The following is a 14,878-nucleotide window of genomic DNA, read 5'->3' as shown; positions in this document are numbered from 1 at the left end:
ATGGTGCAGATTCCGGATCCCTCAGTAATGGAATGGTGGGTAGCCGTTGCCAAACCTTCGTTTTTTCGTCGCGACACTGCAGACTCAGATTGAAAACTTTGCTTCAAACCACTCCGTGACAACATAACTTCTTGACGCAGAAGGGTAGGGAGCTCATCAAGATCCGCTGCGATGAGGGAGGCGTCCCCACTCCACTAAACGGAGTGCGAGAAACACAACCGGGAACGGTGAACATCATCAGATAAAGAGATCTGAAGCTGTCTTTATCATCTGACTGTCGCCGGCCGCGGTGGTCTCGCGGTTCTAGGCGCGCAGTCCGGAACCGTGCGACTCCTCCGGTCGCAGGTTCGAATCCTGCCTCGGGCATGGATGTTTGTGATGTCCTTAGGTTAGGTGGGTTTAAGTAGTTCTAAGTTCTAGGGGACTAATGACCACAGCAGTTGAGTCCCATAGTGCTCAGAGCCATTTGAACCATTTATCATCTGACTGTCCTGAAGAGAATCCGCAGTAGCCTGTTGCTCCATCGTATCAGACTCAGAAATGGACGACATTTCACTATCATACTGGAAAGGCAGAACAGCAGACGATGTCTCCGTTAAATCATCAGAACCCACCGGAACAGATGTTGCTACAGGTGGAGGAGAGGACGCAGATGGTACATTCATTCCAACTTCAATAGAACGAGCCTCGTCATTCTTGGCGAAACATGAACCGTAATTAACGTCGGTATTCAAAGCATCACCACTGGAAGAAGCACCCTCCGCCAACACCTTCTCGGAGAGGCGAGACTAGGGAGTAGTGAGTTCAGAATCTTCACCATCCTGAGTCCGCTGGCGTTTAAATTGCGCTACCGGTGCGGCGCCTTAACGGCAGTAGGGACCGCTTCCGAACGAGCCGGAAATGGCGAGAAGTTGCGCGGCGTCGGGGGAAATGACCCCAAGTCTTGTAAAGCTGCAGAAGTACTGATTGCAGATTGCTAAGTCACTAATTCACCCAATGTCAACGGACGACATTTTTCATTGGACGACTCTAAAACCGTAACACAGCGCGGACAATTGGAAATAAAATGGCCACTTTCATTACACAGGAAGCAATTTGTTTCTTGCCCTGCGTTTGTAACACGAATCCTGTAACCAAAACCATTCAGGTATGAATGAATATTCTTTCGAACACACATTTCTACCGTTCGGATGCCACTGTAACATTGCAAGCGTTGTAGAACAGACCAGCGTGCCCGCCTGATATACCGCACAACTCGATAAGGAAGCAACGCCGCCTTAAGGAATTCCACTTCGGTTGCAAGATTGTAAGCTCTAACCGGAATAAACTCGATCACCGGAACCATCACGATGTGTAAACATCACCTGAGAGACAACCCAAAAGAGAAGCCACAAAAAATGCACCTTTTTTTTTTTGGTCATCAGTCTACTGACTGGTTTGATGCGGCCCGCCACGAATTCCTTTCCTGTGCTAACCTCTTCATCTCAGAGTAGCACTTGCAACCTACGTCCTCAATTATTTGCTTGACGTATTCCAATCTCTGTCTTCCTCTACAGTTTTTGCCCTCTACAGCTACCTCTAGTACCATGGAAGTCACTCCCTCATGTCTTAGCAGATGTCCTATCATCCTGTCCCTTTTCCTTATCAGTGTTTTCCACGTATTCCTTTCCTCTCCGATTCTGCGTAGAACCTCCTCATTCCTTACCTTATCAGTCCACCTAATTTTCAACATTCGTCTATAGCACCACATCTCAAATGCTTCGATTCTCTTCTGTTCCGGTTTTCCCACACTCCATGTTTCACTACCATACAATGCTGTACTCCAGACGTACATCCTCAGAAATTTCTTCCTCAAATTAAGGCCGGTATTTGATATTAGTAGACTTCTCTTGGCCAGAAATGCCTTTTTTGCCATAGCGAGTCTGCTTTTGATGTCCTCCTTGCTCCGTCCGTCATTGGTTATTTTACTGCCTAGGTAGCAGAATTCCTTAACTTCATTGACTTCGTGACCATCAATCCTGATGTTAAGTTTCTCGCTGTTCTCATTTCTACTACTTCTCATTACCTTCGTCTTTCTCCGATTTACTCTCAAACCATACTGTGTACTCATTAGACTGTTCATTCCGTTCAGCAGATCATCTAATTCTTCTTCACTTTCACTCAGGATAACAATGTCATCAGCGAATCGTATCATTGATATCCTTTCACCTTGTATTTTAATTCCACTCCTGAACCTTTCTTTTATTTCCATCATTGATTCCTCGATGTACAGATTGAAGAGTAGGGGCGAAAGGCTACAGCCTTGTCTTACACCCTTCTTAATACGAGCACTACGTTCTTGATAGTCCACTCTTATTATTCCCTCTTGGTTGTTGTACATATTGTATATGACCCGTCTCTCCCTGTAGCTTACCCCTACTTTTTTCAGAATCTCGAACAGCTTGCACCATTTTATATTGTCGAACGCTTTTTCCAGGTCGACAAATCCTATGAAAGTGTCTTGATTTTTCTTTAGCCATGCTTCCATTATTAGCCGTAACGTCAGAATTGCTTCTCTCGTCCCTTTACTTTTCCTAAAGCCAAACTGATCGTCACCTAGCGCAGTCTCAATTTTCTTTTCCATTCTTCTGTATATTATTCTTGTAAGCAGCTTCGATGCATGAGCTGTTAAGCTGATTGTGCGATAATTCTCGCACTTGTCAGCTCTTGCCGTCTTCGGAATTGTGTGGATGATGCTTTTCCGAAAGTCAGATGGTATGTCGCCAGACTCATATATTCTACACACCAACGTGAATAGTCGTTTTGTTGCCACTTCCCCCAATGATTTTAGAAATTCTGATGAAATGTTATCTATCCCTTCTGCCTTATTTGACCGTAAGTCCTCCAAAGCTCTTTTAAATTCCGATTCTAATACTGGATCCCCTATCTCTTCTAAATCGACTCCTGTTTCTTCTTCTATCACATCAGACAAATCTTCACCCTCATAGAGGCTTTCAATGTATTCTTTCCACCTATCTGCTCTCTCCTCTGCATTTAACAGTGGAATTCCCGTTGCACTCTTAATGTTACCACCGTTGCTTTTAATGTCACCAAAGGTTGTTTTGACTTTCCTGTATGCTGAGTCTGTCCTTCCGACAATCATATCTTTTTCGATGTCTTCACATTTTTCCTGCAGCCATTTCGTCTTAGCTTCCCTGCACTTGCTATTTATTTCATTCCTCAGCGACTTGTATTTCTGTATTCCTGATTTTCCCGGAACATGTTTGTACTTCCTTCTTTCATCAATCAACTGAAGTATTTCTTCTGTTACCCATAGTTTCTTCGCAGCTACCTTCTTTGTACCTATGTTTTCCTTCCCAACTTCTGTGATGACCCTTTTTAGAGATGTCCATTCCTCTTCAACTGTACTGCCTACTGCGCTATTCCTTATTGCTGTATCTATAGCGTTAGAGAACTTCAAACGTATCTCGTCATTCCTTAGTACTTCCGTATCCCACTTCTTTGCGTATTGATTCTTCCTGACTAATGTCTTGAACTTCAGCCTACTCTTCATCACTACTATATTGTGATCTGAGTCTATATCTGCTCCTGGGTACGCCTTACAATCCAGTATCTGATTTCGGAATCTCTGTCTGACCATGATGTAATCTAATTGAAATCTTCCCGTATCTCCCGGCCTTTTCCAAGTATACCTCCTCCTCTTGAGATTCTTGAACAGGGTATTCGCTATTACTAGCTGAAACTTGTTACAGAACTCAATTAGTCTTTCTCCTCTTTCATTCCTTGTCCCAAGCCCATATTCTCCTGTAACCTTTTCTTCTACTCCTTCCCCTACAACTGCATTCCAGTCGCCCATGACTATTAGATTTTCGTCCCCCTTTACATACTGCATTACCCTTTCAATATCCTCATACACTTTCTCTATCTGTTCATCTTCAGCTTGCGACGTCGGCATGTATACCTGAACTATTGTTGTCGGTGTTGGTCTGCTGTCGATTCTGATTAGAGCAACCGGGTCACTGAACTGTTCACACACCCTCTGCCCTACCTTCCTATTCATAACGAATCCTACACCTGTTATACCATTTTCTGCTGCTGTTGATATTACCCGATACTCATCTGACCAGAATTCCTTGTCTTCCTTCCACTTCACTGACACCTACTATATCTAGATTGAGCCTTTGCGTTTTCCTTTTCAGATTTTCTAGTTTCCCTACCACGTTCAAGCTTCTGACATTCCACGCCCCGACTCGTAGAACGTTATCCTTTCGTTGATTATTCAATCTTTTTCTCATGGTAACCTCCCCCTTGGCAGTCCCCTCCTGGAGATCCGAATGGGGGACTATTCTGGAATCTTTTGCCAATGGAGAGATCATCATGATACTTCTTCAATTACAGGCCACATGTCCTGTGGATACACGTTACGTGCCTTTAATGCAGTGGTTTCCATTGCCTTCTGCATCCTCATGCACACATATCAGAATCAAAATAAGCATTGTCTACCTGATCAGATACAACTCGAATCGTGAATTTCTAGAGAGATGGGTTGAACATGACGCTTAATCTTGCCAGAACTGAAACGAACGGTACCCCGACGTGGAATACTCTTGTGAAATTTGGCAGACTTCATGGCGCAGACAGAGAACGCCGCCGCCAGAGAACAAATCAACAACTAACTCCGCTAGGCAAGAACGATGCGACACCGGCCGATACACGCAAAAGGTTGAGTCCACACAAAAGGCTGAGTACGCAGAAGTTCAACACTAGTGACGATGCTATACAGATAGAAGTAAGAACAACCAGTTCGCTCGACGCACAAGGCGGAACTAAATGCTCGACCGCCGACCTCGCGCTGCTTGACTTTCAGACTCTCGGGTACCCGAGTTACGGTGTGGAAATACAAAAACGTTAATAATTCGAACATTATTTGAACACCATATTATGTTGATAAGACTGTTTGTCTTTATACGATCTGACGACTTATAGCATCGAAAATGCAATCTTCCGTCATCAACTTCGGCCTCGATATTTTCAAAAACTAGGAACGGCCTAGCAAAAAGCTGAACCACGTGTCTCTTTGATTTAAATGTAGAACGTCCTTGCTAAACTTGATCATACTGTAATTGGTGACCCAAATGTCAGATCCTCCCCTCGTGACACAGAGCTTGGATGGTCCAGGAGTGTAACCACACTACTCTTCCTCCACGTGCCGTCCTTCTTCTCCACGAATCCCGCAGGCTCTACCACTCCTTCCTCTGCAGCTGTGACTGGGATATACTCCTCTCTTATAATTAAACTTTAGCTACTTTAGAGGGCTCCCATGAAAAAACGAGCGATCGTAGGTCAATGAAACTTTATGCAAATATTTGCAAGGACGTGCGGAAGAGAAATATAAACCAATGAAAGAAACACACCTTAATTTCCACAAGAGAGGGTAATATTTTTCTGTTGTGTACCTTATATACGTTCCAGGCTACAAACGCTGCCCAGTGTGACGACCACCTGCATACACGACATCGTGCAACCGCACTAGTAACACGATTTCACATTGTCCGCGGCACTTTTCGAACGGTGAACCATGGGATGTTCACTTGTCGTGACACAGTTCGTGCGTTGCTTGAAGTTCGCACATTGCGCCCAGCATTCTCAGCCATGCCAACAGTAACTTCTTCAACGGTGTGCGTTGCCATTGGTGGTCGGCCTCTCCCAGGGCGGCCGGCCGGTGTGCCCGAGCGGTTCTAGGCGCTTGAGTCTGGACCTGCGCGACCGCTACCTCGGGAATGGATGTGTGTGATGTCCTTAGGTTAGTTAGGTTTAAGGTTTAAGTAGCTCTAAGTTCTAGGGGACTGATGACCTGAGATGTTAAGTCCCATAGTGCTCAGAGCCATTTTCTCCCAGGGGTAATCCCCAAGTCTCTAGTCAATTCGAACTTTCGAACCACGTTTTTCAACCCCAGTGTGGAAAAAAGAACCTCTCTGTATTCCTGTAACGCTTCGGTGCTCTCGAAGATCAGCAGCACTATTGCTGTTGTGTAGATAAAATAGCTTTTTGAATAAAGCCCTGCTCACGTTGTCCTGAACCACGTTTATTACCTGCCAATGTAATGCACACTGATGCTTACGTTTGAGCCCTACGTCGCTGTACTAGTATTGGCTCCTAACGGCATGTCGTTAAACAAACACTACCAACAACGCAAACCGTGCAGCGCACAATCTGAACATCATTCCTGTGAAGTTGGATCCCCATAAAATATAGTTTTTCGTCTACACTGACTAGTGAAAGTTTAATTATAACAACCCTGTGCTTACCATTACACAAATTATTATGGTTTCTTCCCTTTAAACATATGTACGGAGCGCGAGAAAAGTGTTTATTTAAGCTCCTGTGTGAATGCTGTAAATAGGTTAACCTTTTCCTCGCTATCCCCACGTGAGTGGCACGTAGGGACTGACGGTATATTGGTAGATTCATCATTTAAAATTGGTTCTAGAAGCTTTGTACGTAGAGTTTCTCGGAATGGTTTGCGTCTCTCTTCAAGCGTGTGTCAGTTCAGTTTCTTCATCATCTTCGTAACGTTCTTCTGTGGATCAAAGAAACCTGTGTTCATCCGTGCTGTCCTCCTCTGTTAGTCCTAATTGGCAAGGATCCCATACATATGATCGATATTCTAGGATGTGTAGCACGAGTGTTTTGTAAGTAATCTCCTTTGTACACCGGTTGAATTTCCCAAGTATTCTACCAATGAATCAAAGTCTGCCACCTGCTTTATCCACGACTCAACCTGTGTGACTGTGGCTCTTCCATTTTACGCCCATTCAATCTGTACCCACCTGGTATTTGTTCGGGTTGGCCGACTCCAACTGCATTGTGGTCATAGGATGCCACATATTTTTATTTTGTGAAGTGCACGGTTTTACATTTCTGAAAATTTAAAACAAGTTGCAAATATTTTCACCAGTTTGAAATTTTATCAAGATCTGATTGAACATTTCTGCAGGTTCTTTAAGAAAGTACTTCATTACAAATGACTGCAACGTTTGCAAAATGTCTGGGGTTAATATTAATATTGTGTGCAACGTCATTACTATGAAACACGAACAGAAAGGATATCAACACACTTGCCTGGGGCACACCTCAATTTACAGCCGCTTCAAATAGCTCCGGCGAGAAACTAAACGGTATTTTATTAATCACGGGTTTTGAATAATGTATCAGGAGCTAATTAAGTATTGTAAATAATTTTAACTGTGATATAATGTAAATAATATCTGCTTTTTAAATTAAATAGCATACGAATTGAAATTGAAATGAATTAAAATGAATCAAATAATTCGATGTACAGTCCGAAACGAACAGCAGACATGTTTAAGAGCACCCACCGACCTAGAGGCGACTGTCAGAAGAGAAAAGCCCCGCATTCTGGAGAACAGTAGCACATTTACTTGTCTGGTCATCCAAATATAGGATTTTCCGTTGCTTCCATTACCCACTTAAATAAATACCGGGAAGGTTCCTTTGAACAGGTCACGTCTGATTTCTTGCCAGTAGGTTCCCTACCATTGTAATTTATTACCGAATTAGGACAATTTATTACCCTGGGATCTTTATTGCTATAGTTTGCTACGAAATATGGCGTCCAAGATGGTTGCTAGGAGGGTGTCATAATCAGACTTATTGGTCGAAGGATTTGCCCTCCCCACCTACACGATGTCGCAACCGACAAGGCCTAGACTAAATCGTCGGAAATCAAAAAAATCCAATGTGAGGTAGCTTGTTTAACAGTTGTATATTGCGTGGTATATTTATTTAAATATTTAGGAACGTTTTTTGATCCTTCGAAGTCGTATGTAGCAGTATTTCATTACAAAAACACTATACCCCATACAAAACAATGCCAGTGTTGTGAAGGTCTGTCTAGCATATCTACTATTATTATAGTTTTGTGTTATTATTATTACAGACAATTTTTTGGAAAAAATATAGACAAGATTATGTATCTAGAGCACCTGTATATGTAAGTGACTTTTTTTAAGTGAAGTGTGCATCTGTTGTGTAACCATTACTCTGTGGAAGTATAGAGGTTTAATTTTTAAACAAAGTCCTGTCTTGCTGCGGAACACTTACACTGTGGAGCCGTTAGGGATCTCTTATCTGGGAGAAATTACACATTTGCTACGTAAAAATTACGCTGTAGAATTGGTTGTTTCATTTTTTCAAACAATTTACACTGATAGCCCGTGGGTCCATGTTTAACAATTACCGCAAGTTGTTTTTTTTTTTTTTTTCGTGGTCACGCTGGACCAGACATAGACCACCACTAACTTAATGAGAAAACAAAGTGCTAAAACAACATACAAAGGTCATAGCCAAGGGGGATTTCATATCGCGACTCCATAAACAGGTGCACAGTTGTATGCCTACTAGCAACCGATAAAAAAACAAAAAGAGGCTAAACGAATGCAGTTCCTCGGACATTATTTCCATGTGTCACATGCACCTTGGTCCTTTAGAGTATATGTAAGAAGCTTTCACAGTTGCAGTTGATCAGTAATCTGTGTTAGTAACACACGAGAAAGTAAAGGTGAACAATTTATCTGCCGACATCGGCGTGCTCAAAATTTGGAGGTACTGCGTGATCAGATGCTCAGCGAGTGGCTCAGCCTGGATGTGACGTAACTGTAAAACCTTGTGGACGCACTATCTAACCGAACCCAGGAGGTTATCAAGTCCAAGGGCGGAATTACAGAGTGTTAAATGACGATTGTAACGATTTCTGTAGGGGTCAGCAAATTTTGTTGAGCATCTCCTCGTAGCACACGGATAAATAGTTCTTTCTCAATGTAGATCCATCTGATACTAAAAAGAAATGTTGCAGGACACCATTATCTAAGTCAAATTCTTGGAGAATGATTCCACAGTTGAAGGTGGACTTGTCTGCCCTAGTAACATCGTTTGTCTGCTGCCATTTTCAGCACTTCTCTTAACACAGCTATTGTGTTTGGCGGTATTACTGTGCTGTTGCACATTAAAGCGCTTTTCTGCATTAACTTTAACGTTACATGGCTTACAAAATGTTATTTCCACGCCAGTGCTAAAAAACTGCTCTCTAAAATTACGAAAATAACCTCGCACCTCCATGCTGTTGCAGCACTTTGCTTTCGGCATGTTGAATCAGACTGAGCTTGTACTGAGACCACGCGTGACACGTTTATTACGTGAGAAGCCGCCTTTGTTGACCTTTTGTTGGCGTTTTGTCGATCCCAAGAAACAATCTCTTGCGTCCGCCAACCGATTAGCGTGTTACCCTGCATCTCTGCTATAACACTGATAAACAGTAATAACTAAGTTTTGTAATAACTGTTATGTGTATTTGTGCCAATATCACCTGAAACAACCTCATGTGAGCAACGTTTTCACGTTTTTATTCTTGTGTTCCTAATAATACTACAGAAATACGCATTTTAGCAAAAGTTGCCTAAAATCGTCTAGTACGGCAGAAGTTGGAAGAAATGTGACCTACTACTAAAGAAAGGTGTAAATATGACTTGATATGCATAATAAAAATACATTTTTCTACAGTACAATACCTGGAGTCGTGCATGAATTGTTGTAAAATTCATCCTAAAGTTCAGAAAAAAAGATTCCTTATTAAAATCCTTGCCGTAGTAACGATACAAAACGATTGTAAGTTACTGCATATGTCCTTTCCTCCAGAAAATATTGTATGCTATTATACTGCGTTATATTCATTTCTGCAAGATGATGGTGCATTATTCGAAACTGCTGTGTACACTATTATTGTTCGACAGTAATATTTATTTCATATTTTATTGTGAACCAGCTTTAGGTTTTTTAGGCCATAATGAGACAACATAAGACTGAACTGACAGCCCACACAACATCAGCGATAGCATCTAGCCGCACAAACACCATTATTTCTAAAGACATGTGACAGGTACAGATTATGCTTCTGCACGAAAAACGCAAAAATGCTATGCTTCAGTTTCAGGTAAAAGCCAGAAATATTATCCAACTGAAATCATAGCAATGCACGGTGCAGCGAGCAGAAGGGGCTAGGCCACAAAATATACAAGTCCTTCACAAATTTTTGCTTCCCAGAGATGTAACATTTAAAAAAGTTCATTAGCTCTTAACAAATTTAATTAGAAGGACATTTTATAATAATAATTTCCAATCATACTTTTATAGCTCTACAATTAACAAATAGAAATAAAATTTCTATCATTAAGGAAGAATCTCCTTTTGTGAACTAAGTATGCCGACCTGGTAGCTTAGTACATTATTCCAAAACAATTTCCGAAAGATGATTAGATAGTTTATTAATCCAGTTACGAAATAAACCCACAATGGCAGCCCAAATTACAACAAAAGAACAGAGTTGCAAACATGCACTATAAACTATGATATACACTGAAGAGCCAAAGAAACTGGTACACCTGCCTAATATCGAGTAAGGCCCGCGCGAGCACGCAGAAGAACCGTAACACGAAGTGGCATGGACTCGACTAATGTCTGAAGTAGTGTGGATGGAACTGACCATGAATCCTGCAGAACTCTCCATAACTGCGTAAGAGTACGAGGGGGTGGAGATCTCTACTGAACAGCACGTTGTAAGGCATCTCAGATAAGCTCAATAATGTTCATGTCTAGGGAGTTTGGTGGGCAGCGGAAGTGTTTAAACTCAGAAGAGTGTTTCTGGAGCCACTCCGTAGCAATTCTGGGCGTGTGGGATGTCGTGTTGTCCTTCTGGAATTGCTCAAGTCCGTGGGAATGCCCAATGGACGTTAATGGATGCAGATGATCAGACAGGATGCTTACGTACATGTCACAGAGTCGTATCTAGACTATCAGGGGTCCCATATCACTCCAGCTCCATACGCCCCACACCATTACAGAGCCTCCATCAGCTTGAACAGACCCCCCCCCCCCTGCTGATATGAGGGTCCATGGATTCATGAGGTTCAAATGGTTCAAATGGCTCTGAGCACTATGGGACTTAACATCAAAGGTCATCAGTTCCATAGAACGTAGAACTACTTAAACCTAACTAACCTAAGGACATCGCACAGCAGTAACTGATCTAAGAACTGCGCCAGACACTTGTAGTCATATATAGGCGTTGCCGACCGCAGCGCCGTATTCTGCCTGTTTACATATCTCTGCATTTGAATACATATACCTATACCAGTTTCTTTGGCGCTTCAGTGAAGGAGACACACACAGCTGATACAAACGTCTATTGGCAATGAAAATGATATTTGGCCTGAAAACAATTACTGCTGTGGAGTTGCGCCCACACTCTACACAAGAGCGATTCACATTTACTCAAATCAATAAGCAATACTTGGACATGAAAACTATTCTGTGTTAAAAAGACAATTTGAAAATAATTCATGTAATATAAAACTAAGACTTACTTCAATTATCAGTTACACCAATGACAACCGTCCTATCCAGATGACACAATAAAATAACTTGGACGAACCTTCGACTGGCAGTTAATGTTGAAACCTCACCTACTAATGTGCAACAGAAATCCCACAATAGACAAAAACTACTTAACCTATTAACTCGTCACTATACCCCTCCACTGTCCTTCACACATACAAATCTTTGATCCACCCCAACCTCTACTATGCAGACGTTGCATGGATATCATCCCAAACCAAGTTCTATAGGTCTCTCCAGATCCTCATACATCATGCTTTCTTCTTCGCTTTCTGCATCCACGTATCTTCCCGCATAAGAATCCTATACCAACTCATCAAATTCCCAACTCTCCTCACTCACACTGAACATCTCCGACCGTTATCTCGACTCCAATAATCCGTTGTGTTCCTTCTCCTTTCCAGTCCTAGCGTGTTAGCACGCCGCTACCGACACCATGAGCTCAGAAGTATCCGGACAACTGGCTGAAAATGACTTACAAGTTCGTAGTGCTGCCCTCCATCGGTAATTCCGGAATTCAATATGGTGTTGGCCCACTCGTATCCTTGATGACAGCTTCCATTCTCGCAGGCATACGTTTAATCAGGTGTTGGAAGGTTTCTTGGGGAAAGGCAGCCCATTCTTCACGAAGTCCTGCACTGAGGAGAGGTATCGATGTCGATCGGTGAGGCCTGGCACGAAGTCGGCGTTCCTAAAAATCCGAAGAGTGTTCAATAGGACTCAGGTCAGGACTCTGTGCAGGCCAGTCCATTACAGGAATGTTATTGTCGTGTAATCACTCCGACACAGGCCGTGCATTATGAACAGGTGCTCGATCGTCATGAAAGATGCAGTCACCATCCTCGAATTGTTCTTCAACAGTGGGAGGCGAGAAGGTCCTTAAAACATCAATGTAGGACTGTGCTATGATAGTGGCACGCAAAACAACAAGGGGTGCAAGCCCCCTCTGCGAAAAACAACCACGCCATAACATCACCGCCTCCGAATTTTACTGTTGGCACTACACACGCTGGCAGATGACGTCCACCGGGCATTCGCCATACCCACACCCTGCCATCGGATTGCCACATTGTGAACGGTGATTCGTCACTCCACCCAACGTTTTTACACTGTTCAATCGTCCAATTTTTACGCACCTTACACCAAGCGAGGCGTCGTTTGACATTTACCAGCGTGATGTGTGGATTATGAGCAGCCGCTCGACCATGAAATCAAAGTTTTCTCACCACCTGCCTAACTGTCATAGTACTTGTAATGGATCCTGATGGAGTTTGGAATTCCTGTGTGATGTTCTGGATAGATGTCTGCCTATTACACATTACGACGCTCTTTACCTGTCGACTGTCTCTGTCAGTCAACAGACGAAGTCTTCCTGTACGCTTTTGTGCTGTACGTGTCGCTTCACGTTTCCACTTCACTATCCTATCGGAAACAGTGGACCTAGGTATGTTTAAGAGTGTGCAGGGCACGATTAAGACTTCAACATATGCAAACAAGAAGACGCAACTCTCAACCGTTTTCGAGAAAATCGAATTTGCAAACTTTGTGCCTTCGTATATAACTTGTCCTACCCCCATGAACCATGGACCTTGCCGTTGGTGGGGAGGCTTGCGTGCCTCAGCGATACAGATGGCCACACCGTAGGTGCAACCACAACGGAGGGGTATCTGTTGAGAGGCCAGACAAACGCGTGGTTCCTGAAGAGGGGCAGCAGCCTTTTCAGTAGTTGCAGGGGCAACAGTCTGGATGATTGACTGATCTGGCCTTGTAACACTAGTCAAAACGGCCTTGCTGTGCTGGCACTGCGAACGGCTGAAAGCAAGGGGAAACTACAGCCGTAATTTATCCCGAGGGCATGCAGCTTTACTGTATGGTTAAATGATGATGGCGTCCTCTTGGCTAAAATATTCCGGAGGTAAAATAGTCCCCCATTCAGATCTCCGGGCGGGGACTACTCAAGAGGACGTCGTTATCAGGAGAAAGAAAACTGGCGTTCTACGGATCAGAGCATGGAATGTCAAATCCTTTAATCGGGCAGGTAGGTTAGAAAATTTAAAAAGGGAAATGGACAGGTTGAAGTTGGATATAGTGGGAATTAGTGAAGTTCGGTGGCGGGAGGAACAAGACTTTTGGTCAGGTGAATACAGGGTTATAAATACAAAATCAAATAGGGGTAATGCAGGATTAGGTTTAATAATGAATAAAAAAAAATAGGAGTGCGGGTAAGCTACTACCAACAGCATAGTGAACGCATTATTGTGGCCAAGATAGACACGAAGCCCATGCCTACTACACTAGTACAAGTTTATATGCCAACAGCTCTGCAGATGATGAAGAAATTGATGAAATGTACGATGAGATAAAAGATATTATTCAGGTAGTGAAGGAGATGAAAATTTAATAGTCATGGGTGACTGGTGTTGTGACTTGGCAAGACAGCCAAGGTGCCGAAAGGCACGCGTTTAAGCTCACGCAGGCTGGCGTGAGGTCTGGAACAGTTAAAGGATTTGAGTCTAGCAAATAAAGTACGTAGCTGTTGGAATACTTAACTTTAATCCATAATTGGTGAACATCGGTCTGACGGCACATGCATCACAAGATAAATACCAATTGATAATGGCGCCTTGCTAGGTCGTAGCAAATGACGTAGCTGAAGGCTATGCTAACTATCGTCTCGGCAAATGAGAGCGTAATTTGTCAGTGAACCATCGCTAGCAAAGTCGGCTGTACAACTGGGGCGAGTGCTAGGACGTCTCTCTAGACCTGCCGTGTGGCGGCGCTCGGTCTGCAATCACTGACAGTGGCGACACGCGGGTCCGACGTATACTAATGGACCGCGGCCGATTTAAAGGCTACCACCTAGCAAGTGTGGTGTCTGGCGGTGACACCACATTCCTCCCCCGCAAATCGGCGGACGGTTGTGTTATAAGGCTTCCGCCCGCCGTGGGGAGGACCCCATGTTGACGTATGCGACGAGAAGGGGAGCCTAACAACAGGCGAGGCTGTGCCACCCGCACCCTGCCATTCGGTCCGAGGGGAGCTAGGAAACGCCTGAAAACCTAGTCCAGGGTGCACGCCAACATGCGGTGTATGCGCCCGTAAAGAGACAGGAGGGGCCGAAGGGTCGACCTCCATCGGGTCGGGGCACCCGACGGGCGAAGACGTCCTATGGTCCGGAGCGGGCAAGAGTTCCATGTCGGAGGACAGCTGGTCACGGGAAGCGATCGGCGGCGCGTGACCCAGGGAGGCGCCCGGCGGTTGCAGCGACGCGTCCACTGCGGGCGTCGCCGGCGGGAGAACAGGCGGCGGCGCGTCGCCATGGGGCAAAATGGAAGGCAGCGTCGGTAACACCTGGGGCTGAGGCGAGCCAGTAGATGGGTCCCCAGGGCGCTGACAGGACGGCACCGTC

Source organism: Schistocerca nitens, chromosome 7, assembly GCF_023898315.1.
Source record: "Schistocerca nitens isolate TAMUIC-IGC-003100 chromosome 7, iqSchNite1.1, whole genome shotgun sequence".
NCBI classification, from domain to species: domain Eukaryota; kingdom Metazoa; phylum Arthropoda; class Insecta; order Orthoptera; family Acrididae; genus Schistocerca; species Schistocerca nitens.
This window is presented reverse-complemented; position numbering follows the sequence as displayed.